A 26,544-nucleotide genomic window follows, 5' to 3' on the forward strand; every position below is an offset into this window, starting at 1 on the left:
AAAACTTGTTTCATATAGCCTGCATTTTTTTTTTTTTTCTAGTAAGGGATGAAACAACTCATTGGCAAATTCCAAAAGTGTTTAGATGGCTTATAAAGCTCCTGTTTACTCCTATGGACTTTAAGCCTTTATAAACTTTTGGTATTCTTTTGCTCTTTCTCCTCCTTCCCACTCTGTTTTAACTGACTTCTCCTAATTCTTCAGGAAGCCTTCCTTGGTGTTTGCAGTTTTGAGTTAGATTCTCATCTGGAATGTTCCTTGCATTTCTCAGTTTTTGACACTTACCTTATTACTCTTCGTATCTTCTCCACTGGCTCTGGGTTCAGTTACAGACAACACCAGGTTCTCTAGTAGATTGAGACCTCCTTGAAGACTATGAGTGCTTTATTCACTTCTGTTTCAAGCACCTAACCTAGTGCCAGGACCCTAGTTGTAGACTGAGTGAATCAATACCATAATCCCTGCCCTCAAAGAGCCTTCTTTTAAATTCTTGAAAATACTAAGTTGGGGTGGGGGGAAGTTGTCAGTTATCTTCAGAGAAGCCTTGTTGGGAGAAGTTATCTCAGTTTTTAATATTGTCAATAATAACATATGCTTTACGTTTGTCTCTGCCAATGCTTCCTTGTTCATTTTCTTTCACAGTACCTTATTGTCTTCATAGCCCTTACTGTTTGAATTTATTAGTCTGCTTGTTTATTATCTATTTGCCCTGTTAGAATGTAATGTCAGTCTTTTTCACAAGTAATTCTGGTACCGGGGATTAGCATTTGGTTAGCATTAGTTATCCATTAAGTATTTGTTGGTAGAATCTTATTGAATTCTTATGATGACTGTGAAGCAGATACTATTGTTAGTCTCATCTTATAGATAAGGAAACTCTGAGAAGTAATTTGCCTAAGATCACAAAGCAGAAAATTGTGGAGTTATTATATCCTACCTAAGCAATCTGATGCTCTGGCAGATGCTCTAATTACTTTATTATATATTCTCTAAAATGCCTCTCAGATGTTCTGGAGCTATCTAAACAGTATTCTAACATCAAGATAAGGAAAAAATTATGTAGAAGCCTAAAGTCCAAAGAAATCAAGTCTAGAGTAAGCTATTATTGGATAATAGCTAAAGTAAGATAGAGAGTGATTTTACTTTTAATTTCAGTTTGGTTTTTACTGGTAAAGAGAGTGGACTCAAATCAGACAGCCTGGGTTTTAATCATAGTTCTGCTCTTTACTACTTTTGTAACCTTGATTAAGTTTTTAAACTATTGCTACTTCAGTTTCTCATTTGTTAATTGGGTATAGTATCTGTCTTACAAAGCTGCTAGAGGATTACACAATTTAATACTTTTACAAAGTGCTTAGACTGTACCTGGCATATCTTGATGCTTATTAAGTGGTAGGTGGGAGTAAAAGTAGCAGCAGCATAGTTGTGTATTTTTATGCTGCTTATAAAAGCTGTTATATTATATTGGTTAATAATTAAATTTTAAAGTTAGGTTTATAATTAATTATTTTAATTTGTGTTAATGATGTTTATGACTCAACCTGTTTAGAATTTAGGTTGCTTGACCAAGAAGAGCTACCATGCTCCTGGCTGAGTAATTTTAAACTTAATTTTAAACTAAGTTCTTTGATTGATTTCCTGTTTTGGTTGTGTGCTATGTTGATCATTATGATCTCATTGGCAAAGTATAATTGTATCAGTTCATGTGTATCTGCATTTTTATATCAGCTTTTTTTTAAAAACCAGAAATTACAGATTTTCTTTCTTGGTTTTAGCTGGTATAACTGTATTACCTTAGAAATGGAGTATTTTTCATAAGTGGGTGATTTATTATCTGTACTGTTAAAGATATGGGTTTCTGGCAATCAGTCTTCTTTTAAGTTTGAAGATTTATTGAACAAGCTAAATCTCAACTAACTCTAGTAACTCAAATGATAACGTTTCACTAGTGACTTTTTACTTGTAAGAAGACATACAGGATACTTGCCATACTAATTAAGCATGCATACAGTAAATTTATCAAATACCAGAGTACTTTTGCAATGACAGAAAAGACGATATGGCTAAGCTCTAATGTTTGTTCTCTTTTTTGCTAGTCTATACTGAAAGGCATGAATATATAAAGTAACTTTATGGAAAATCCCACAAATACTTATATAAAATGATCTATTATTTTCAATGTTTTTTTTCCTAGCAAAGATAGAGTAAGCAGTTGCAATAGAAGCATAATTAGTACAAAATGCAAAGTTTTAGCTAATGTGAATGTTTCTTTCTTTTATACTTTAGTAAACTGTTAGTAAATTTAGTAAATTTTAGTATATTGTTAAGAAAACCTCTAGTATTTTGTATTTTGGCTGTCGTCTTAATTTTAAAAGCTTATGGTAGCATTTGTGGTAAATCTTACATGAATATTTAGCACTAAATAATACTTCTCATTTTTCAGAGAACCATGGCTAAACCTTTCCATGGATATAATATATTAAAGAATAATAGGGATGTACGTAAAGGTCATTTATTTAAAGAAAGGAGTCTTTGAGTATAGTAATATTTTTTTCCCCTGCTAGAAATTTACTTTGGTTTCAAGTTCAACTCTTTTTTTCTCTTTCTCTTTTTTAATGGAGGTATAATTGACATTTAGTAAGTTAGTGTCAGGTGTAATGCTTCATTATTTGTATACATTGGGAAGTGATCACCATAAGTCTGGTTAATATCTGTCACCTTACATAGTTGCAAGGTTTTTCTTCTTATGAGAGCTTTTAATATTTACTCTCTTAGCTTCTGTCAGCTATGTAATATAGTATTATTAACTGTAGTTGCCATACTCTACGTTACATCTCCATGACTTATTTTATAAATGAAATTTTATACCTTTTGACCTCTCTCATCCATTTCTTTTGCTCTTCACCCCCCTCTCTGGCTGCCACTAATCTCTTCTCTGCATCTGTGAGCTTGTTTTGTTTGTTTGTTTGTGTCTGCGTTTAGATTTTACATATAAATTTGTCTTTCTCAGTCTAACTTAGTCCATTAAGTGTAATATCCTCCTTGTTCATCCATGTTGTCCCAGACGGCAATATTTCTTTTTTTTTTAATGGCTGAATAATGTTCCATTTTTTTGGGTGTGTGTGTGGGGGGCACACGACTGAGCATGCATGCAACTCAAAGGGAGCATTTATTTTTTAGAAGAATAGTTATTTGGATTTGTAAATTAATGGTTTAGTTCTCTTATCTCTTGTTGTTGTTCAGTTGCTAAATCGTGTCTAACTCTTTGCGACCCCACGGACTGTAGCCTGCCAGGCTCCTCTGTCCATGGGATTTCCCAGGCAAGAATACTGGAGTGGGTAGCTGGTTCCTTCTCCAGGGGATCTTCCCCACCCAAGGATTGAACTCACGTCTCCTGCATTGGTAGATAGATACCTTTCCACTGAACCACCTGGGAACCCTTTCTCTTATCCCTACAGAGATAAAATGTTATTGTTTTCATACATTTAAAGCCTGCAGTTGTATTATTTTCTGGATAACTTTCCCCTATAAAGTAAGCGATAAATTAGTTTAATGACTTCTGTTTATTTCTAAATTTGGCATTAAATTTATGTTTTTATTTTAAGTTTTCTTAGTTTTTATGAAAATAATTTAGCTTCCAACCTGTGAATTAAATTGTGTAGTTGTCTTTTTACCTTCCTATTATCTCTAGTCAGCTTCCTTACTCTTCAAGTCAGAAAATGTCAGTACTTCCTCTCTTGAATGAATTAACCTTCCAGTGTCCCTTGCTTTTTCCCATTCCTTACATTTTTAGATTCATGTTTACACAGTTAATTCATGTGTCAAAGATCTAGTGAGGCATCAGGCTCCATGTGGTCAAAACATGGTTAAGAAAAAATATTATATTTTAGAATAGAATATTACCATTCTGATGGAAAAAGCAAGAGAGTTCCAGAAAAACATCTACTTTATTGACTGTGCCAAAGCCTTTGACTGTGTGGATCACAACAAACTGTGGAAAATTCTTAAAAAGATAGGAATACCAGAGAACCTGACCTGCCTCTTGAGAAATCTCTATGTAGGTCAGGAAGCAATAGTTAGAACTGGACATGGAACAACAGAGTGGATCTAAATCAGGATAGGAGTACCTCAAGGCTGTATATTGTCACCCTGCTTATTTAACTTCTATGCAGAGTACATCATGAGAAACGCTGGGCTGGATGAAACACAAGCTGGAATCAAGATTGCCGGGAGAAACATCAGTAACCTCAGATAAGCAGATGACACCACTCTTATGGCAGAAAGCGAAGAACTAAAGAGCCTCTTGATGAAGCTGAAAGAGGAGAGTCAAAAAGTTGGTTTAAAACTCACCATTCAGAAAACTAATATCATGGCATCTGGTCCCATCACTTCATGGCAAATAGATGGGGAAACAGTGGAAACAGTGAGAGACTGTTTTTTGGGGGTCCAAAATCACTGCAGATGGTGACTGCAGCCATGAAATTAAAAGACGCTTGCTCCTTGGAAGAAAAGCTATGACTAACCTAGACAGCATGTTAAAAAGCAGAGACATTACTTTGCCAACAAAGGTCCGTCTAGTCAAAGCTGTGGTTTTTCCAGTCGTCATGTATGGTTGTGAGAGTTGGAGTATAAAGAAAGCTGAGTTCTGAAGAATTGATGTTTTGATCTGTGGTGTTGGAGAAGCCCTGGACTGCAAGGAGATCCAACCAGTCCATCCTCAAGGAAATCAGTCCTGAATATTCATTGGAAGGACTGATGCTGAAGCTGAAACTCTAGTACTTTGGCCACCTGATACGAAGAACTGACTCATTTGAAAAGACCCTGATGCTGGGAAAGATTGAAGGCAGGAGGAGAAGGGGACTACAGAGGATGAGATGGTTGGATGGCATCACCGACTCAATGGACATGAGTTTGAGTAAACTCTGGGAGTTGGTGATGGACAGGGAGGCCTGGCATGCTGTAGTCCATGGGGTCACAAAGAGTCGGACACGACTGAGCGACTGAACTGATATTACCTTGTTCTACCACTCGTACTCATTTTTCTAGAATTTATTTATGTATATGCTCTTAATTCTTTTAGTAAATCCTCAAAAATCAGTGAGGTATTTTCATAGACACATTTAATGCTTATTCCTGCTGTTTATTAAATAAATGCCAACATTGTATATATACTTTGACAAAAGTAATTATATTGCTTGATTTAGAATAGTATTCATTTTTGCCTAGTATGTAGAGAAGAGTTGGGTCCAGCAGAGTGCGCTGTTGGTCTTCAGGTAAAGTGTTGATGTTGTGCAAAGCCTTGGTCTGTTTTTCTTTTCCTTCTTCTTATACCCCTATCTTGCTTTCTTCTGTCTCTCTTTTTCTCTCCCTCTCTTCACCCCCCACTGCCCTTCTCTATCTCCCTTTAATGCTTAGTATATTCTTTAGGATCTCAGGAGAAAATGACCAATTTATTTTGAAAAGTCATTGTTTTACAAGTCATTTTCTCATAGTTCTACATTTTATTTAAAATAACTGCTTATATAGTGAAACAGTGCTTACCATGTTTTAGGAACTCTTCTGAGCATCCTGAAAATACTAACTGACTTGGTAAATACAGGTTCCTGTGAGTTGATGGTTATTGCCAGTCCTTTTAAGTTTTGTGTGAATTTGACAATTTTTGAAATAAAACAAAAGAATTTAATTGAATCCCTGTGATAACCTTATGTGGTAAGTATTAATATTTCATTTAATGACAGATGAGGAAATTGATTCCCAGATAGTTTAAGTTCATGTCATGAAGCTGATGAGTAGAGACTGATTTAAAACTCAGCCGTTCTGGCTTTAGAACTGATCCTCTCAACTATGCTACTGTTCTTCTGAATAGACTCTTCCAGATGACCTATAGATTAAAGACAGTTTATTTTTGTACTCTCATAGATAATATTATATAGATAATTCATTTAAGATTCATTGCTCTTTTAGTCTCTCTCAATACCCTGTTCTTTATGATGCTTACCAAAGTTTATGATTGCGGGCTTATTTGTAGGTTTCATGGTTTTACTTGCCTCATTGCCAGGCTATTGCTAAGAACAAGTGTGATGTCTCTCTTGTTCACTTTTTTATAACTAGCTTCTGGCGCAGGACCTGTGCCTAGTAGGTACTCACATATTTGTTGAATAAGTGAATGGAAAAATGACTAACTTTAAGAAAGTGTATTATTTACCACTGTTTCTTACAGTATATTTTAAAAGTTATAGTTTTTTAATGTCCTAGCACAAAAAATAAAAGTACAAATAATGATTTCAGGGACCAAGAGGTAAAATTGGTATTTAATATAAACAAAAGATTAGAAACAACTTTTCTTTTCTATAGCTTCTCTAGGAACAAGTTGTTAAGTAATATTATCGCCTAGATGAAGTATAATTTATTCAAGGCAGCAGAATTTTAGAAAACTGTTATATGCCATAAAATTAAGACAATAACTTATATTTCTGTAAGAGTTAATAATAATAACATAGTGATGGCTTTTCAGAATATATACTTGTGCCAGGCAATTTCTATGTTCTCTCATATATCCTTACATCAGCTCTGTGAATAAAATAGAGCAGATATTAGTCTCATTTTTTTTTTCCCCCAATTTTCACTAAACAATTTTATTTTATTTTTTTCCATTTATTTTTATTAGTTGGAGGCTAATTACTTTACAGCATTGCAGTGGTTTTTGTCATACATTGAAATGAATTAGCCATGGATTTACATGTATTCCCCATCCCGGTCCCCGCTCCCACCTCCCTCTCCACCCGATCCCTCTGGGTCTTCCCAGTGCACCAGGCCCGAGCACTTGTCTCATGCATCCAGCCTGGGCTGGTGATCTGTTTCACCCTAGATAATATACATGTTTCGATGCTGTTCTCTTGAAACATCCCACCCTCGCCTTCTCCCAGAGTCCACAAGTCTGTTCTATACATCTGAGTCTCTTTTTCTTTTTTTTGCATATAAGGTTATCGTTACCATCTTTCTAAATTCCATACATATGTGTTAGTATACTGTAATGGTCTTTATCTTTCTGGCTTACTTCGCTCTGTATAATGGGCTCCAGTTTCATCCATCTCATTAGAACTGATTCAAATGAATTCTTTTTAATGGCTGAGTAATATTCCATGGTGTATATGTACCACAGCTTCCTCATCCATTCATCTGCTGATGGGCATCTAGGTTGCTTCCATGTCCTGGCTATGATAAACAGTGCTGTGATGAACATTGGGGTGCATGTGTCTCTTTCAGATCTGGTTTCCTCGGTGTGTATGCCCAGAAGTGGGATTGCTGGGTCATATGGCAGTTCTATTTCCAGCTTTTTAAGAAATCTCCACACTGTTTTCCATAGTGGCTGTACTAGTTTGCATTCCCACCAACAGTGTAAGAGGGTTCCCTTTTCTCCACACCCTCTCCAGCATTTATTGCTTGTAGACTTTTGGATAGCAGCCATCCTGACTGGCATATAATGGTACTTCATTGTGGTTTTGATTTGCATTTCTCTGATAATGAATGATGTTGAGCATCTTTTCATGTGTTTTTGTGCCATCTGTATGTCTTCCTTGGAGAAATGTCTTCTTTAGTTCTTTGGCCCATTTTTTGATTGGGTCATTTATTTCTCTGGAGTTGAGCTGGAGGAGTTGCTTGTATATTTTTGAGATTAATCCTTTGTCTGTTGCTTCGTTTGCTATTATTTTCTCCCAATCTGAGGGCTGTCTTTTCACCTTGCTTATAGTTTCCTTTGTTGTGCAAAAGCTTTTAAGTTTCATTAGGTCCCATTTGTTTATTTTTGCTTTTGTTTCTAAAATTCTGGGAGGTGGGTCATAGAGGATCCTGCTGTGATTTATGTTGGAGAGTGTTTTGCCTATGTTCTCCTCTAGGAGTTTGATAGCTTCTGGTCTTACATTTAGATCTTTAATCCATTTTGAGTTTATTTTTGTGTATGGTGTTAGAAAGTGTTCTAGTTTCATTCTTTTACAGGTGGTTGACCAGTTTTCCCAGCACCACTTGTTAAAGAGGTTGTCTTTTTTCCATTCTATATCCTTGCCTCCTTTGTCGAAGATAAGGTGACCATAGGTTCGTGGATTTATCTCTGGGCTTTCTATTCTGTTCCATTGATCTATATTTCTGTCTTTGTGCCAGTACCATACTGTCTTGATGACTGTGGCTTTGTAGTATAGTCTGAAGTCAGGCAGGTTGATTTCCTCCAGTTCCATTCTTCTTTCTCAAGGTTACTTTGGCTATTCGAGGTTTTTTGCATTTCCATACAAATTGTGAAATTATTTGTTCTAGTTCTGTGAAAAATACCGTTGGTAGTTTGATAGGGATTGCATTGAATCTATAGATTGCTTTGGGTAGTATAGCCATTTTGACAATATTGATTCTTCCAATCCATGAACACGGTATATTTCTCCATCTGTTTGTGTCCTCTTTGATTTCTTTCATCAGTGTTTTATAGTTTTCTATGTATAGGTCTTTTGTTTCTTTAGGTAGATATACTCCTAAGTATTTTATTCTTTTTGTTGCAATGGTGAATGGCATTGTTTCCTTAATTTCTCTTTCTGTTTTCTCATTATTAGTGTATAGGAATGCAAGAGATTTCTGTGTGTTAATTTTATATCCTGCAACTTTACTATATTCGTTGATTAGCTCTAGTAATTTTCTGGTAGAGTCTTTAGGGTTTTCTATGTAGAGGATCATGTCATCTGCAAACAGAGAGAGTTTCACTTCTTCTTTTCCTATCTGGATTCCTTTTACTTCTTTTTCTGCCCTGATTGCTGTGGCCAACACTTCCAAAACTATGTTGAATAGTAGTGGTGAGAGTGGGCACCCTTGTCTTGTTCCTGATTTCAGGGGAAATGCTTTCAATTTTTCACCATTGAGGGTGATACTTGCTGTGGGTTTCTCATATATAGCTCTTATTATGTTGAGGTATGTTCCTTCTATTCCTGCTTTCTGGAGAGTTTTTATCATAAATGGATGTTGAATTTTGTCAAAGGCTTTTTCTGCATCTATTGAGATAATCATATGGTTTTTATCTTTGAATTTGTTAATGTGGTCTATTACATTGATTGATTTGCGGATATTAAAGAATCCTTGCATTCCTTGGATAAAGCCCACTTGGTCATGGTGTATGATTTTTTTAATATATTGTTGGATTCTGTTTGCTAGAATTTTGTTAAGGATTTTTGCATCTATGTTCATCAGTGATATTGGTCTGTAGTTTTCTTTTTTTGTGGCATCTCTGTCTGGTTTTGGAATTAGGGTGATGGTGGCCTCATAGAATGAGTTTGGAAGTTTACCTTCTTCTGCAATTTTCTGGAATAGATTCAGTAAGATAGGTGTTAGCTCTTCTCTAAATTTTTGGTAGAATTCAGCTGTGAAGCCATCTGGTCCTGGGCTTTTGTTTGCTGGAAGATTTCTGATTACAGTTTCGATTTCCTTGCTTGTGATGGGTTATCTTCTATTTCTTCCTGGTTCAGTTTTGTAAAGTTATACTTCTCTAAGAACTTGTCCATTTCTTCCAAGTTGTCCATTTTATTGGCATAGAGCTACTGGTAGTAGTCTCTTATGATCCTTTGTATTTCAGTGTTGTCTGTTGTGATCTCTCCATTTTCGTTTCTAATTTTGTTAATTTGGTTCTTCTCCCTTTGTTTCTTAATGAGTCTTGCTAATGGTTTGTCAATTTTGTTTATTTTTTCAAAAAACCAGCTTTTAGCTTTGTTGATCTTTGCTATGGTCTCTTTAGTTTCTTTTGCATTTATTTCTGCCCTAATTCTTAAGATTTCTTTCCTTCTACTAACCCTGGGGTTCTTCACTTCTTCCTTCTCTAGTTGCTTTAGGTGTAGAGTTAGATTATTTATTTGACTTTTTTCTTGTTCTTGAGGTAGGCCTGTAATGCTAGGAATCTTTCCCTTAGGACTGCTTTTACAGTGTCCCAAAGGTTTTGGGTTGTTGTGTTTTCATTTTCATTCATTTCTATGCATATTTTGATTTCTTTTTTGATTTCTTCTATGATTTGTTGGTTATTCAGAAGCGTGTTGTTTAGCCTCCATATGTTTGAATTTTTAATATTTTTTTTCCTGTAATTGAGATCTAATATTACTGCACTGTGGTCAGAAAAGATGACTGAAATGATTTCAATTTTTTTGAATTTACCAAGACTAGATTTATGGCCCAGGATGTGATCTATCCTGGAGAAGGTTCCGTGTGCACTTGAGAAAAAGGTGAAGTTGATTGTTTTGGGGTGAAACGTCCTATAGATGTCAGTTAGGTCTAGCTGGTCCATTGTGTCCTTTAAAGTTTGTGTTTCCTTGTTCATTTTCTGTTTAGTTGATCTATCCATAGTTTTGAGTGGGGTATTAAAGTCTCCTACTATTATTGTGTTACTATTAATTTCCTCTTTCATACTCGTTAGCGTTTGCCTTACATATTGCGGTGCTCCTATGTTGGGTGCATATATATTTATAATTGTTATATCTTCTTCTTGGATTGATCCTTTGATCATTATGTAGTGTCCAACTTTGTCTCTTTTCACAGCCTTTATTTGAAAGTCTATTTTATCTGATATGAGTATTGTGACTCCTGCTTTCTTTTGGTCTCCATTTGTGTGGAATATTTTTTTCCAGCCCTTCACTTTTAGTCTGTATGTGTCCCTTCTTTTGAGGTGGGTCTCTTGTAGACAGCATATATAGGGGTCTTGCTTTTGTATCCATTCAGCCAGCCTTTGTCTTTTGGTTGGGGCATTCAACCCATTTACATTTAAGGTAATTATTGATAGGTATGGGCCCGTTGCCATTTATTTTGTTGTTTGGGGTTCACGTTTATACCACCTTTTTGTGTTTCCTGTCTAGAGAAGATCCTTTAGTATTTGTTGAAGAGCTGGTTTGGTGGTGGTGAATTCTCTCAGCTTTTGCTTGTCTGTAAAGCTTTTGAGTTCTCCTTCATATCTGAATGAGATCCTTGCTGGGTAGAGTAATCTAGGTTGTAGGTTATTCTGTTTCATTACTTTAAGTATGTCCTGCCATTCCCTTCTGGCCTGAAGGGTTTCTATTGATAGATCAGCTGTTATCCTTATGGGAATCCCTTTGTGTGTTAGTTGTTGTTTCTCCCTTGCTGCTTTTAATATTTGTTCTTTGTGTTTGATCTTTGTTAATTTGATTAATATGTGTCTTGGGGTGTTTCGCCTTGGGTTTATCCTGTTTGGGACTCTCTGGGTTTCTTGGACTTGGGTGGCTATTTCCTTCCCCATTTTAGGGAAGTTTTCAGCTATTATCTCCTCGAGTATCTTCTCATGGCCTTTCTTTTTGTCTTCTTCTTCTGGGACTCCTATGATTCGAATGTTGGGGCGTTTCACATAGTCCCAGAGGTCCCTGAGGTTGTCCTCATTTTTTTTGATTCTTTTTTCTTTTTTCCTCTCTGCTTCATTTATTTCCACCATTTTCTCTTCTAACTCACTTGTCCTATCTTCTGTCTTGTTATTCTACTCATGGTTCCCTCCAGAGTGTTTTTGATCTCATTTATTTCATTATTAATTTTTAATTGACTTTTTTTTAATTTCTTCTAGGTCCTTGTTAAACCTTTCTTGCATCTTCTCAATCTTTGTCTCCAGGCTATTTATTTGTAACTCCATTTTGTTTTCAAGATTTTGGATCATTTTTATTATCATTATTCTAAATTCTTTTTCAGGTAGATTCCCTGTTTCCTCCTCTTTTGTTTGACTTGGTGGGCTTTTTTCATGTTCCTTTAGCTGTTGGGTATTTCTCTGCCTTTTCATCTTGTTTAGATTGCTGTGTCTGGAGTGGGCTTTCTGTATTCTTGTGGTCTGTGGTTCCTTTTTAATGTGGAGGTTTCACCCAGTGGGTGGGGTTGGACGATTGGTTTGTCAAGGTTTCCTGTTTAGGGAAGCTTGTGTCAGCGTTCTGGTGCGTGGAATTGGATTTCTTCTCTCTGGAGTGCAATGGAGTGTCCAGTAATGAGTTTTGCGATGGGTCTCTGTGTTAGGTGTGACTTTGGAGAGCCTGTATGTTGACACTCAGGTCTATGTTCCTGCGTTGCTAAAGAATTTGCGTGGTATGTCTTGTACTGGAGCTTATTGGCTCTTGGGTGGTGGTTGGTTTTGGTGTAGGTATGGAGGCTTTTGGATGGTCTCTTATTCCTTAATGTTCCGTGTAGTCAGGAGTTTTCTGGTTTTCTCAGGTTTTGGGCTTAAGTCTCCTGCCTCTGGATTTCAGTTTTATTCTTCCAATAGTCTCAAGATTTCTCCAACTATACAGCACTGATAATAAAACTTCTAGGTTAATGGTGAAAAGATTCTCCACCGTGAGAGACAACCAGAGAGGTTCACAGAGTTACATGAAGAATAGGAGAGGGAGGAAGGAGACAGAGGTGAGCAGGAGGAGAAAAAGGGGACTCAAGAGGAGAGAGACAGATCTACGCAGTTATCTGTTCCCAAAGTGTTCTCTGTAGCCCAGACACCCACAAAGATTCACAGAATTGGATTGGGAAGAGAAAGGGAAAGGCGGAAATAGAGGTGTTCTGAGGTAGAAAACAGAGTCAAAAGTGGGAGAGTAATCACCACACTCCTGAATAGAAATGGGAACTGAATATTGGATTATTAAATGTCCAAAATTTATATCATATACTGAAAAACAAAGATTAAAAATCTAGTGTAGAGGTTAGAGTGTTTGAAATACAATATTTGAAAACAAACACACACAAAAAATTTAGAAATGTATATGAAATTTGGTTTAAAAATAGGGTTTCTCTTTTTTTTTTTAAGGTTATAGTGAAACGAAAATGAAAATTAAGGAATAATAGAGGAGTATTAGAGGACTTTAAAAGGAAATAGGAGAGAAAAACAAGAAAAAGAAAAAAAAATTAAAAAAAAATTTTTTTCCCTAATTAAAAAAATCGTAAAAATATATGAAAATGAAAGTTTGAGTAATGGGGGAGTAACAGTTTTAAAAGAAAACAAAAGAGAAAACTAAAAAAAAAAAAGAAAGAAAAATTTTTTTAAATTAAAAAAAAATATATATATCTAGGAATTTCTCTGGAGTTGTTGCGGTCAGTGTAGGTTCAGTTCAATTTCAGATAGCTCCTCTTTCCAGCTTACACTTCTCGATATCTATAGGCCCCTTCTGGTGTAGTCGGTGTTACCTTCAGGGATTTTAATCTATTGCACCGGTCCTTTCTGAAGCGGTTCCCTTTGTTTATTTGGCTTCTGTTTGCCGTCTCTTCGGTGTCTAATTTCCACCGTGACACAGGCGGGCGGAGGTGATCTCTTATTTAGGTTCGCCAGTTCAGTTCAGTCCTGCTACGCGGAGGGCGGGGCGCTGCAGACAGATACCGCTCTGTGTGGATAGCACTCACCGTGTTCCGGCCACACTGGGTTTGTCCCGCTCACGGGTGTCAGTGCTTTCCCCGTCTACACTGCTCAGGCTCCCGGCTGCTCTATATGGAGTGGGCCCTGTGTTGAGTGCGGTTCCAGTTTTCGGGTACTCCACAAAAGCGCGGATTCGGTTGCGCCTGCGTTTTGTGCCTTCCCTGGCCTGAGCGGTTCAGGCAGCCAGAGGCTTGGGTGCACTCTCCCCAGATGCGGCGCACCTTTTCCCTCCGCAGCGAGCGGCCCAGGCAGCCAGAGGCTTGGGCGCCCTCTCTCTGGGTATGGCGCGCTTTTCCCCTCCGCGGCCCCAGCGCGCACCGCCAGTCGGGTCTCAGGAAGTCTTTAGATAGGAACCGGGGGCCTGTTTGCAGTGTGGGAGGGGGTGGCTTCTCAGGGGCTGAGTTTGCCCCTTTCCCCTCCCCCCTGCCTCCTACCTCCAGCGGGGATGGGCCGGCTCTTCTCTGGAGTTTCTCAGTCCCTTTGTTTTGTGAACCACCGGCAGTGTGTTCGGGCCGGTTTTGTCCCTTGCTATCCCACAGTTTAAAAAAGCTCCCTCCGATTGCTCTCAGGGTCTTCGGGCCGGTCCTTACCCTAAGCAATGCCGCCCGCTCCTCTCCGTTCTGCCCCCGCTTGTTGCTGGCGGGTGCGGGCGTCTGGGGTACTTTTCTGCTGGGAGTTGCTTTAGGCACGTAATCTATGGGCCTTATTTAATTTTTCCTCCCAGTTAGAATGCAGAAAACTTCCCCCAGTCCCGCCAGTGCGAGGGTTTCCTGGTGATTGGAAACTTCCTCTATTAAGACTCCCTTCCCGGGACGGGTCTCCGTCCGTAGCTCTTTTGACTCCCTTTTTATCTTTTATATTTTGTCCTACCTCCCTTCGAAGACAATGGGCTGCTTTTCTGGGCACCTGATGTCCTCTGCTAGCGATCAGAAGTTGTTTTGTGAGATTTGCTCAGCGTTCAAATGTTCTTTCGATGAATTTGTAGGGGAGAAGGTGGTCTCCCGTCCTATTCCTCCGCCATCTTGGCTCCTCCCCCTGACTGACTTTCAAATATTGAACCGACCTACGTAGATGGGGCAAGTCACACTTGGTTATGGTGTGTAATTCTTTTTCTTTATTATTGGATTCAGTTTGATAATGTTTGATATTGTTTAATGAGGATTTTTGCATTCATGTTCATGAGAGATATTGGTGTGTAGCTTTCTTTGAATGTCTTTGCCTGACTTTGGTATTTGGGCAAATATTGGCCTAATAGAATGAGCTGGCAGTATTCCTTCTGCATCTATACTCTGAAAGAGATTGTAGAGAATTGGTTGAATTTCTTCCTTAAATATTTGGTAGAATTCACAAGTGAATCTGTCTAGGTCTGGTGCTTTCTTTTTGGAAGATTACAAATTATTGATTTAATTCTTTACTATATCTAGGCCTATTCATATTGTTCATTTCTTGTGTCAGATTTGGCAAATTGTGTTTTTCAAGAAATTGATCTATTTCATTAGGTTATCAAGTTTGTGCACATAAAGCTCTTCATTGTAGTTTTTTATCATCCTTAGTGTCCATGGGCTCTGTAGTGATGTCCCACTTTCATTTCTGGTAGTAATAGTTTTTAAAAATATTTATTTGGTCATGCCAGGTCTTAGTTGTGGCGTGCAGGATCTTCAGTCTTCTTTGCAGCCTGTGAGTGCTGTAGTTGTGGCTTGAGGGCTGTTAGTTGCAGCATGCAATTCTTAGTTGTGACATGTGGGATCTAGCCCTGACCAAGGATCAAACCCAGGACTCCTGCAATGGGAGCTTGAAGTCTTAGCCAGTGGACCACCAAGGAAGTCCTAATATTAGTAATTTTTGTCTTTTCTCTTTTTTTCCTTAGTAGTCTGGCTAGAGACTTATTGATTTCATTGATTTCCCCCCCCCCCCCCCCCCCCAGAGAGGCAGGTTTTGGTTTCAGTGATTTTTCTCCATTGGTTTTCTTGTTTCAGTTATATTGATTTCTGCTCTATTATTCTTTTCTTCTGCTTAATTCAGATTTAGTTTGTTCTTCTTTTTCTAATTTCCTAAGGTAGAAACTTAGGTTACTGACTTTAGATCTTTCTCCTTTTCTAGTATATGCTTTCAATTTCCTGCACAGCACTTCTTTGACTGCCTACCATGTATTTTCATTGGGTATGTTTTTATTTTCATTTAACTGAAACTATATTTAAAACTTCTCTTGACTTTTTTCTTTGATCCATGTGTTATACAGTTGTATGTTGTTTGATCCTCACTTATTTTGGGGTGTTCTAGTTTGTTTTATCAATTCTAGTTTAATTCATTGTGGGAGCATACATTGTATTTCTATTTTTTTAAACTTTTCAAAGTACATTTTGTCCCTAGAATGTGGTCTTCTTGGTTAATGTTCCATGTGAAGTTGGTAAAAATGTGTATTCTTCCACTGTTGAATGAAAGTCTGTAGATGTCAGTTCTATCCAGTTGACTGGTGTTTTTGTTGGGTTCAACTATGTCCTTATTGATTGTCTGCTTGGTTTTTTAAAGTCACTTAGTCGTGTCCAACTCTTTGTGACCCCATGGACTATATAGTCCATGGAATTCTCCAGGTCAGAATACTGGACTGGGTACCCTTTCCCTTCTCCAGGGGATCTTCCCAACCCAGGGATTGAACCCAGGTCTCCCGCATTGCAAGCGGATTCTTTACCAGCTGGAAGCCCAAAATACTGGAGCGGGTAGGCTATCCCTTCTCCAGTGGATCTTCCTGAACCAGGAATCGAACTGGGGTCTCCTGCTTTGCAGGCAGATTCTTTACCAACTGAACTATCAGCTGCTGCTGCTAAGTTGCTTCAGTTGTGTCTGACTCTGTGCGACCCCATAGACAGCAAGCCCACCAGGCTCCACCGTCCCTGGGATTCTTCAGAGAAGAACACTGGAGTGGGTTGCCATTTCCTTCTCCAGTGCATGAAAGTGAAAAGGGAAAGTGAAGTTGCTCAGTCGTGTCCGACTCTTCGTGACCCCATGGACTGCAGCCTACCAGACTCCTCCGTCCATGGGATTTTCCTGGCAAGAGTACTGGAGTGGGGTGCCATTGCCTTTTCCGGAACTGTCAGCTAGGTCTCTCCATTTCTGATAGTGACTTCAAATATTATAGTGGATTTAGCTATTTCTTTTGCATTCCTATTAGTTTTTGTCCCATATAGTTGGACACACTGATGGTAGGCACATACATGTTGAGGACTGTTTTGTTTTTTTTCCCTTGGAGAACTGGTTCCTTTATCATTATGTTAATGACCTTTAAGAAATCTCTGATAACTTTCCTTTCTTTGAGGTCTTCTGTATCTGAAATTAATATAGCTACTCTGCTTCTTTTTGATTAGTTGTAGCATGGTATATTTTTCTCCATCCATTTACTTTTAATCTAGAAGTGTCTTTATGTCTAAAATAGATTTTTTTATAGACATCAAATATTTGGGTCTTGTTTTATGATCCTCTGACAATTTCTGTCTTTTAACTGGTGTACTTAGACCATTGATGTTCAAAGTATTATTGACAAGGTTGGATTAATATTTACCATATATATTACCATTTCCTATTTGTTGCTCTTATTCTGTGTTTTTTTTGTTTCCCACTCTTTATGCCTTTTGTGGTTTTAAATATTTTATTTATTTATTTTTGTTTTATTTATTTATTTTAGAAGGATTAGGGAGAGAATTCTGTTTATTATCGAAGATCAGGAAACAAAATCTGGAAATGCTCTATTATAAGGCTGAGGAGCTACAAAGGAGGGGTAGGGTGAAGGAGACACAGTAATACACAGCATTCTTTTGAGGAGCCCCAACTCTTCATTCTTCTTTTTTTTTTTTCCCAACTGTTCATTCTAATGCTTGAATCAAAGAGAGACAGCCATCCTTTGTCACTGAGACTGCAGAAGAATGGAAACCTCACTCAGTCACCAGTTCCTATAGGGCAAACAGAGCAAGAACCTATTTAAAGCTGATGCAGAGGCTGCTCATGGTCTACTGGGAGCCCCCTTGCCAAGAAGACTGGATGCTGAAGGTGGTCCTTGGCTGCCAGTGCTGGCTGGTCCTGGCTTCCTAGAGCCTGGACTTCTCTTGATTCTCAGTGACAAGATTGTCAGTTGAATACAGTTGGCCAGTATGACCTGTTGGCAGACTTATTCTAATGTCTCTTTTGGCTTTGTTCATTAGGGCTTGAATTTTTATAGGATCCTCTACATTCTTGTTTTCTCTGAAGGCAACTCATATCCTCCTGATGGTGTAAGTTCTGTAGTTGTAGGTGATGAAGTGCTTGCTCTTCTTCAGCATTGCTGGGTACAGATCCAGAACTTGTGTTGGGCTGGAGGCTGCCATCTAGGGACAAAAAAACCCCAGTGGGTCCTCTTTGCGGAGGTCCTGAGTTTAATGTGACCTGCAAAACTTATGTAGCCTTAGGGTGCCTGAGCCAGCCATATGCATAGGCTCTGCTCAGGCAGTGGCCCAGGTGGGCTCAGGCCATAGGCATTGGCCCAAGTCCTAAATAAGTATTTTATTTGAGTCCATTTTCTCTCCTTCCTAGCATAGCCATCGTATTCCTTCCTTCCTCTTTCCTTCCCTCCCTCCTGTCCCCTTTTTCACTGGTTGCCCTCGATTTTGCAGTGTGTATTTATGGCAAATCCAAGTGTACTTTCCCATAACACTATACGATTTCATGGGTAGTATGAGTACCTTGTATACAGTATAATGCTAATTTTTCAGTCCATCCCTTGTATCACTGCTATCATTTGTTTCATGCCTATATAAGCATATAAATTGACCCTTGAACAATGCAGGAGTTAGGGACAACAACCCCCCCAGCAGTCAAAAATTTGTGTATAATATTTGACTTCCCAAGTGGCTCAGTGGTAAAGAATCCACCTGTAATGCAGGAGACAAGAGTTTGATCCCTGGGTCGGGAAGATCCCTTGGGGCAGGAAATGGCAACCTACTCCAGTATTCTTGCCTGGAAATCCCCATGGACAGAGCAGCCTGGTCCTGGACAGAAGAGCTACAGTCCATGGGGTCACAAAGAGTCAGACACAACTGAGTAACTAAAGAACAACAACAACAAATTTAACTACCATAGCCTGCTGTTGACCAGAAGCTTTACCAATAGATAACATAAAGTCAGTTAACACATGCTTTGTATGTTATTTGTATACTTAAAGTAAGAGAGTAAAGTAGAGAGGAAAATGTTATGGAGAAAATCATAAAGAGAAAATACATTTATAGTACTGTACCACTACTGTAAGTTTGCATCATCTATAAGATGAAGCATCAATGTAAGTCATTAACTACAACAATATTGTCTTAGATACAAAACACTGTAGATGTTATCTGTATTTCTAACACTAGATAAAATGAAAAGATAATGTGAAAAAAAGAATTTGTATTAGTTTAGAGGTATTAAAATTTATACATTGATATTTAAAAAGCTTTATGATATTTTTATGGTAATTTAGTGTAATTGATATAGTTGCTTCACAGTAGCCTGACTTATACACTAATGAATCAATCATCATTCAATTTTAAGGCATAAAGTATTATAGTCATGTTCATAATATGGTATTAGAAAAACATTGTTACTTTCTTTTTTAAAAAGCCACTTACCTGTGATGATATGCTGATGTGCAGTTTCTCCAGTTATGAAACAGAGAGGAATACTATATGGTAATGTAATTCTTTGAAAGTTATAAAATAGAAATCTAACATATTAATTTTATGCTAAATGTCTCTCACCTTATACCTATGTAAGGATAGACTAGCATCTACATGTATTGTATGCATTTATGACATGCCATACATTTATCTATTTGTATTTCTAGGCTCTGTGGTTCATCTGAGTTTTTTCAAATTTTTGCAAATCTTAAAATTCCAATATATTTATTGGAACAAATTTGTGTAAGTTGGAACTGTGCAGTTCTAACCTGTGTTAAAGTTAAACTGTTTCTATTATTTATTATTAAAGTAATTATTAAATTAAGTATTATTATTTTATTCTTGTTATCATTATTGACCAAACTATTCTATGTTAGGTCAAATAAGAAAAATGAAAGTTTAAAATTCATATTCACTATTAATTTTTCCAGGGCTCTTGCTTACTTTATGTATATAAAAATTTTTTCTTGTCTCTGAAGAACTTCTTTTAACATTTTTTGAAAGGCAAGTCTACTGGCAATGAATTCCTTCAGTTTTTGTTTGTCTGAGAAGGTCTGTATTTCTCCTTCACTTTTGAGGAATAATTTCTCAGGGTACAGAATTTTAGATTGGTGGTTTTTTCTGTTAACATTTTACATATTTCATTCCACTCTCTTCTTGCTGCATGGCTTCTAAGGAGAAGTTGGATATAATTATTATTATCTTTGTTCCTCTGTTGGTAAGGTGTTTTCCTCTTCTAAATTCTTTCCTTCAGGATTTTTTTTTTAATCTTTGATTTTCTGTGGTTTGAAGGTGATATGCTTATGCGTAGCTTTTTTTTTTTTACATTTAATCCTGTTTGGTGTTGTCTGAACTTTCTCAACCTGTGATTTTCTTTTGTGTCAGACATCAGGTAGGGGGAAATCTTGGTCATTATTCTATCAAATGTTTCTTCTGTTACTTTTCCTTTCTAGTATTCCCTCTATGCACGTGCTAACCTTCTGTAGTTGTCCCACAGTCCTTGCGTATTCTCTTCTGTTTTTCTGTCTTTGTTATCTTAGATTTGGTTTTCAAACATTCTGGTGATATATCCACTAACTCAGAGTCTTTTGTCAGCCATGTCCAGTCTACTAAAAAGCCCATCAAAGGCTTTTTTGTGTGTCTGCTACAGTGTTTTATTTCTAGCATTAAAAAAGAACTCTTCCTTAGGATTTCCATCTCAGCTTACGTTGTTGTCTGTTCTTAAATGCTATATGCTTAATCCAGTATAGCCTTCAGCATATTAATCATAGGTGTTTTAAATCCCTAATATGATAATTCCAATGTCCCTGATGTGTCTGGCTCTGATGCTTGCTCAGTCTCTTCAGATTGTGTCTTCTGCCTTTTGGTATGCCTTGTAATTTTCTTCCTTGTTAACTAGACATGACATGTTAGCTGGGTAAAAGAAGCTGCTGTAAAGAGATCTTTAGTAACTTGGTGGTGAGGGGTCAGGGGAAGGTAAGTGTTCTATAACCGTGTGATTGGGTCTTAGTCTTTTAGTGACAGTGAGCCTGTGCCTCTGGACTGGGGCAGGATGGCTTGAGTGAATTGGAGTTTTTTCCCTTCTCCCATATGGAATGCTAGAACTGCTAGCATTGGGTAATTCCCTTCCCCCAGGTGGTTTAGGCTCTGATAATACCCCTGGTTAGGCTTTGGTTAACTAGTTTCCTTTTCCCCTGAGGGCAGGGTTTGTTAAGAAAACCAAAGTGCTCTGGTATATTTCAAGATTGTTCCCTTCCCCTCTCCCAGCACAAGGGTGTTTTTCTCCCATGTGATTTTCTCCCCTGATCTGGCTCTTACATAACTGGCTCATAACATAAGAGTTAAGACATAACTCTTACAATATTTGGGAGCCCTCCATGACTAAGTACCCCTAAATTTTTAACTAAGAGAGTCATGCATATTGAGCCTGTAGCAGTTCATCGTTTACAGTTCAGGCTTTGTTAGCCCAGCACTTGTTCCTGCACTGGTTTTCACTGGTATTGCTGCTCCAGTAAGCTGTTACTTCCTGTATTCACCTGTCTCCTAATCTTAAAGGCAATGGTTTGTCCTCCCCTCTCTTACTAACCCAGGAAAAGTTACTGATTTTTCCATTTTTTCACCTTTTTACTTGTCAGAATGGAGTGGTGACTTCCAAGATATTTATATCAAAAATGGAAACCAGAAGTCTACCTCCATTTTTAAAATAAATTTACAAATCAGGAAAATTATTTCTTCCTTCATCCTTTTTCTAGTTCCCTTTATCCCTTCATGTAGGTTCAGGTTTCTATCTTGTATAATTTTTCTTTTGGCTTAAAAAGCTTGGTTTAACATTTGTAGTGCAGCTCTGCTGCTGGTAACAGATTGCTCTGTTCATTTTTTTTAAAAGTGTGATACAATGTACATAACAAAATTTGCCATTTTAACCATTTTTTGTGTTCAGTTCAGTGGCATTAAGTCTATTCACATTGCTGTGAATCCTCCTATCTTCCCAACTGAAACTCTTGTACTTACTGAACAATAACTCCTGTCCTTCCTTGCCTCAGCCCCTTGATAACTACCATTCTCCTGTCTGTCTGTGAATTTAACTGCTCTGGAAGCTCTTATAAGTGGAATTGTACAATGTATATCCTTTTGTATCTGAGTTATTTCATGTAGCATAATGTCTTCAGAGTTCGTCCATGTTGTAGCATGTGTCAGACCCTTGTATGATTAATATTCTGGTCAATGCCTGTATACCACGTTTTGTTTATCCATTCGTACTTCAGTGGTCATTTGAGTTGTTTTCCTCTTTTGGCTATTGTGAATAATGCTGCTGTATGAATGCTGGTGTACAAATATCTTTGTGTTCATCTCTGCTTTCACTTCTTATGGATATATATCCAGAGGTGGGATTACTGGATCACATGGTAATTCCGTTTAATTTTTTGAGAAATTTCCATCCGATTTTCCACAGTGACCACACTATTTTATATTCCCACTGATGATGTAGGAAGGTTCTGTTTTTTTTTTTTCTCCTGGCTGTGCCTTGAGGTGTGTGGGATCTTAGATCCCCGGCCAGGGATTGAACCTGTGCTGCCTGCACAGGTTCCCTAACGGAACCCTAACCGTTGGACCACCAGGGAATTCTCAGGAAGGTTCCGGTTTCTTCACATCCTTGCCAAGCACTTGTGATTTTCTGTTCCGTATTCTGTTTTCTTTTTAAATTATAACCATCCTAATGGATGGGAAATGGTATGTCTTTGTGGTTTTGGTTTGCATTTCCTAATGATTAGTGATGTTAAACATCTTTTCATGTGTGTATTGTCCATTTATAAATCTTTTTTCCTTATTAATTAAGTAATTATTTAGTTGGTTGCGCTGGGTCTTCCTTGCTGTGAGCAGGCTTTCTCTAGCTGCAGCGAGTGGTGGCTGCTCTCTGATGCAGTACGCTGGCTTCTCCTGTTGCGGAGCACAGGATCTCGGCAGTGTGGGTTTCAGCAGCTGCAGCTCGTGTGCTTGTTGATTGTGGTGCACAGCCTTCGTTGCTCTGTGGCAGCTAGTGCTGCTTTAGAGGCTTGAGTACTGATAATTTGTCTACTAATTTTTAATGGTGGTGAAAAAAGCAAAAATCTCTTTTATTTATAGCATTTTGGTCAGTATGTAGAAGATGACATCACAGGATGGCTTTGTTTTCTCATTTTAAAAAGACTAATTGAAAAAAGTTTGAAAAATGCCAAAATACTGTATGATAAAGGAGAAAATAAAAATATCAGACAATTCCAAAGGATTTTTGAAGTAAAATATACAACTGCAAATATCATAAGGGTGCAGTTGGATTTATTTTCACCAACTAAATAGTATGTCATTTACCACAGTTTCTGTATTCCTAGGTTCTTTTTGATTCATGGCTTGATAGTTTAGATTTCATAATCATGTAGTTTTATTCAAGGAAAGTACATAAGTATATTTTCTACTATAGCATATCAAGAGGCACATGATGCCAGGTTGTCTCCCTACTGCTAATGTTAAAAATCGACCACTTGGTTAAAGTGGTGGCTACCAGGTCTCCATTATAAAGACGTATTTTTCTTTTGTAATTAAGAAGTAATCTTTGGGGTGATACTTGGAGTCTATGTGAGTATCTTGTTTCCCAACAACATTTACCCAGTGATTTTAGCATCCATTTATGTACCTTGTAGGAATCAACTATTACATGGGAGTTGTAAAATAGTGATTTTTAAGATTTTATCATTCTATTTGTAAGTTTTAGCTAGCAGTCTTCTCTAAGGAAGAACTTTCCTTTTTCTCCCCCATTTCCTTTCTTTGATTCTTCTCTTTTTCCTTTTTTTTTTGTTGTTGTATCAATAAATATCCCAGGTATTTCTCATGAAGTTGTTCAGTGTGACTACTCACTATCCTTTTAGACTCATTGCTGTAGTCACATCTATATAAAGTGCTACTGTTCCAGGAGGACTGTTGCTCTGTATAGGTTGGTCATCTTTATATTTGTTCTTTAACTGATAAGTCTTATAGAAATATGATTGTTCTAGTATAAATTTAGATGAAAAATTATACCACTTTGAGGTGTTCTTGGTTATAAACTCAGAAACTGAGGCAGCTGTGTTAAGGAATTCCCATTTACAGTAGGCAAGAAAGTAAACAGTAAGTGGAGAGTAGGGTAACAGACACTTACGGTATCAAAAAACAACCGTGAAAGTGATCTGTCTTAATGTGCTAGCCCATTGCAGTTTAACATATTGCTTACAACCTTCACAATAGAATTTGAGTGACTTCAGTTACACATTCCAGGAGACTGGCAGTCTGTTACAATCAGAATCTGAACTTTAGAGCAGGCTAATTTACAGCGATGGGATGAAGAAAGTTGTGGATTTGTATTACACTCTCTCACCTGACACTGTATCTGATCTCTTACCTGCTGATTGACATCTTGAATGAGCTCTTTGAAGCAAGTTCCAGCTTAATTAAAACGTTTGCTTGGTTAGCAGTGATCTGTGAAAGCCTGTGATAAATATTGAATCAGGTTCACCTGCTGGTTGCTGTGAGTGGATAAACAGCTGCCTTGTGCAGTTTAATCATGAAACTGGCAGTAGAGTGCTACTGTTTGAATTTTTAAAAAAGAATAGTTCAAACGGTATAGTTGCGTCACTTTTGCTATCTTAACTAGAGTGTGCGCTTCCGTGAGAGTTTGCACAACAGGCACTCAGTACCTCTTCAGATGGCAGGGACAACAGCAAATGGTTGATAAAGGTTAACAGTAACCTTCTTTCATATGCCTCAAACTATAATTCAGTGTTCATTGACTTGTTTTTACCACTAGTTCTTCATGTGCATGATGTTTGGAAATAAAAAAGGGCAGTATTTTGCTTTTTTGGGGGGTCAAGTTAAATGGTAGATTGAAAATGATCTTGTTAATTAAAACTTTAAGATTTAAGTTTGTGAATTCTAGCTTCTCACAAATTTATCATGAATTTTGTAGCCGCTTGAAGAGCTTCAGATTTTATTTTTCCGTCTGTAAAATGGAGTTAGAAATAAACATTAGTGCACTGTTATAGAATTTTGTTAATATTGAATAATTAACACATTAAAAGAGAAATTAATTTACAAGTAGTAGAGGAATCTTTATGAAATTATCTTCTTTGGACTATCAACTTGTTTATTCCTTTACAGAATTAATGTGACTAAGCAAGTTCATTGTAAATAAAATTCTATTTCTATTTTATTTTCTTTGTAAAATCAGACATAAATTGTGGAGTAAAGTCCTCACCCAAATAAGTCATAGTCTTCTGTGAGCACATAATGATAACCTATGGACTCACTTTCTAAATAATGATACAGAATTGTGTTTCTAGTTTCTGGGTGATCCCAGACTCTCTCCTCTGTAACAGTACATGGACGTAAATTAGGAGTCTATTTCTTAATCAGTTAAGTTGAAAATTTTGGTCACGCGAGATTAAGATGATAGTTGTTCTGTTAGGTATTAAGCTGCTGAGGAGTAACCAGTGTATTTGCTGTTTTAGGTTTCTTTTGAAGCACTTTTTAGCATTTTCCAGGTGTGTACTATGTTCCTTAGCTCCAAGGATTATCTGCTGTAGTGGGGATTCCTAATTTTTTACCTAACGGTTTTATAGTTTTATTCCTATCATCAGTTTGTTTGGAAGTTTATGGGGAAAATAAAATTTTATTTAAGTCACACTTAACCTGCTTAACACTTTTTTTGATCTTTATCTATGTTGATACTTAGAACTCTGATTCTTTTTTTTTTAAATTATCTACAGTATTCCATTGATAGACTCCACAATTTATTTACTCATTCTTTTTTTTGACACATTTAGCTTATTTTCATCACTATTAAAACAAAGAATATCACTATTGTATCTCTCTGAATCTGCAAGTCTGTCACTAGCATGTATGACTAGCAGGCTCATGCTGGGCCCAAGGGTCTGTATATATTTAATATCGCTATGTCACCAACTTGTTCTTCAAAGTGATTGTGTCACTTTATACTTGGATCAGCAGTGTTTAAAAGAGTTGCTTTATATCTTTTCTGACACCTAGTCTGGTGGATGTAAATGAAATACAATTAGGGTTTTAATTGCATTTTCCTAATTAGTTTCCCTGGTGTCTCAGACGGTAAATCGTCTCCCTACAATGCAGGAGACCCAGGTTCAATCCCTGGTCAGGGAGATCTCCTGGGGAAGGAAATGGCAATCCACTCCTGTATCCTTGCCTGGAAAATCCCATGGACGGAGGCGCCTGGTAGGCTACAGTCCATGGGGTTGCAAAGAGTTGGACACAACTTTCTTTCTGATGAGCTTGAACATCAGGTTGCACAGGCTGCACATCTTTTCAGATGTTTGTTGGGTTTTCTGCTTTTCTCTCCTGTGATTTCTTGTTCTTGGATTCTTATTCTTCTGTTGGGTTTTTTAAAAATTGGTTTGTTGGAATTCTTTGTGTGTTATGAAGACTGATCCTCAGTTGGTTATATACAGCATATGTATCTTCTCAAGATTGTTTTCAGTCACTTGTGCTTTTGGTGTATTGTTTAAGAAATCCTTCCCTATATTAAGGTCATAAAGATATTTTTCTGTATATAGGGACAGAGATTTTATGACCCATACAATCTAGAATATTTCCTCTCTGGTCCTTTGTAGAAAAAGTGTGATGCTTGCTCTAAAGAGTCTCTCAACTGAAGAATTTTTGTTTTTCCCCCTTGTGGAACATAATGTCCATCTTGTTAGAAAATGTGTGACTTAATTGTCAACTAATAATAAATTAAAATGGTTTTTATGAAGTAAATTTTATAGCTTATCCTTAAGAATATTTTGTAGTTGCATTCAGAAAATAATGCACTTAGAGTACTAAGTGAAACTGGTATTGATAATCTCCTATACAATACCTTGTAGAACAATTAAAAAGTGAAGATCTCTTTGTTGGTGGAATGAAATGATCTTTGTCATTGTCTTCTAT

The 26,544-nt window shown here is 37.3% G+C and overlaps 1 protein-coding gene and 1 pseudogene across 1 annotated transcript in view; one reads left to right on the forward strand and one right to left on the reverse strand.

The window, feature by feature from the left end:
• Positions 1–26,544, forward strand: part of BRIP1 (BRCA1 interacting DNA helicase 1) — a 186,402-nt gene that overhangs the window by 16,733 nt on the left and 143,125 nt on the right. The window lies entirely within an intron of this gene.
• LOC110142744 (LYR motif-containing protein 4 pseudogene) lies at positions 17,479–17,754 on the reverse strand (annotated as a pseudogene).

The sequence above is a fragment of the Odocoileus virginianus genome, chromosome 17 (assembly GCF_023699985.2).
Source record: "Odocoileus virginianus isolate 20LAN1187 ecotype Illinois chromosome 17, Ovbor_1.2, whole genome shotgun sequence".
NCBI lineage: Eukaryota > Metazoa > Chordata > Mammalia > Artiodactyla > Cervidae > Odocoileus > Odocoileus virginianus.